The sequence below is a fragment of the Pristiophorus japonicus genome, chromosome 7 (genome assembly GCF_044704955.1).
Source record: "Pristiophorus japonicus isolate sPriJap1 chromosome 7, sPriJap1.hap1, whole genome shotgun sequence".
NCBI classification, from domain to species: domain Eukaryota; kingdom Metazoa; phylum Chordata; class Chondrichthyes; family Pristiophoridae; genus Pristiophorus; species Pristiophorus japonicus.
In genome coordinates, this window is record NC_091983.1 from 237,561,659 (window position 1) to 237,563,638 (window position 1,980).

Sequence of the window (1,980 nt, forward strand, 5' to 3'; positions counted from 1 at the left end):
CCGGCTTCCAGCGCCATGGCCGCTCACGGGAAGGTGCGAAGAGCGCAGGAGAATCCAGCGTTTACTGCGTCGCCGGTAAAACACGCTCCCCTCACCCGCTCCCACCCCTGGGAAAGGCAAAGTGGAACCGAGGCCGGAGCCCACCCAGCCCGACTGGATGTGAGAGGCCGGACGGAATTGGCAGTCAGTGGGGACTGGACTCTCGGACTCCCCGCGGGGCCCAGGCAGCTGCTAATATTCATTCTGCAATCGCCAGCCGCTCGGCCCATGTCCAGCTTTGGGACAAAGAAAGAAAGAAAGGACTTGCATTTCTACATCGCCTTTCGCCCCCTCAGGACGGCCCAAAGCACCTCACAGACAATGAAGGACTTTCTCAACAAACAGCAATGTGATAATGACCAGACAACCTGTTTTCGTGATGTTGGTCAAGGGATAAATATTGGCCAGGACACCGGGGATAATTCCCCCGCTCTTCTTCGAAATCTTGAAATGGGATCTTTTACACCCACCTGAGAGGGCAGACGGAGCCTCAGTTTAACGTTTCATCCTAAAGATGGTACCTCCGATAGTGCAGCACTCACTCACACTTGTTAATGTTTTGTCTATAATGCACTTATAAATGACTCCACAAGGCAATGTGTTGTACTCAAACTGTAGTGACCTTGGTCCTTTATTTGTAACTCCAGAGTCAGGCACAAGCTTGGTGGGCAGCCTTTTATACTGGGCCCTGCACACCTATGCAGGTGACCCTCAGTTCTCCCACCGCAGTGCCCTCTGGTGGACAGCCTCTGCCACAGGAGCAGGAAACCCCGGTCTCCACCAGTTGCACCCTCTAGTGGCGCCAGCATAGTTTATACACAGTATAAACCTTATTGCTGGTACATCAGTTAACAAGTCTCCATCTTATGTAACTATACAGTGACTACACAGAGAGTATATCTATGGTCTGCATATATAACAGTTACACTCCATCACTCTCAGTCCATCCACTCCCTCCTTTCCTCACTCCCTCCCTCACTCCATTTGGCAGTGCAGCACTCCCTCAGTACTTCCCCCTCTGACAGTGCATGGATGAGATGACATCACTCACTCGGTACTGCACTGGGAGTATCTGCCTGGATTATGGGCTCAATTCTTTTGGGGCCAACTTGAACCCACGACCTTCTGACTCAGAGGTGAAGTGCTGCCACTGAACCGCAGCTCATACCTAAAGTTCAACTTTCCTTTAAAAAAAACTCTGAAATTTCTCCGAACCTGTTTCTCATCGACTGTCAGGAAGAAACCTGAGCAAACAATGATATCAACAGACTTCCTCAATGAAATATTTACTGCCTCTGTTGACAGGATGTCGAATGAGAGTTAAAACAAGTTGAAATATACAGGTTGGAAAGATCAATAATTCAAAGATGTGTTTCTTATTTCTGACTGAAGTCAGCTGAAATATAAATCTCAGGCACGGACACACGGGACAGGGAGAGTCTGTGGAAAGTATTTGGGTTTCTGTATGTTCACTTTCCAGCGACCTTTTTATCAGTGTCGATGTTTATTTGTAAACTTCTCACTTCTTCCTCCTTCATTGTTACAACCATTCCATCTTCCCTTTCCCTCCCTCTCACTGCCCAACATTGACTGGATGGGAGGGTGGGCTTGTAACTCCCTCCCAGGTCTCTGACACAGCTGCTGCAACATCTGGGGAAGGACCTTAGACTCAAACAACAACATCCTTTAAAGAAAGACCTTGCCTTGATATAAATGGTGCTCAGGAGATAGAAAGTCCTTGAATATAGAAATATTTCTCAAACCTCCAATTGGGATTTAAACTAATGGAGGGTGGATGGGAGATTTCAGGAAAGAGTAAATTTAAAAGCAGCAAGAGAAATGTCAAGGCACTGGAGCAGAATAGAGTTTTGGGTAAAAATAAGCAGACTGGGTCAGGAAGAGACGGAGAAAGTAACAAAGTTAATAAGGCATTAGTGACTA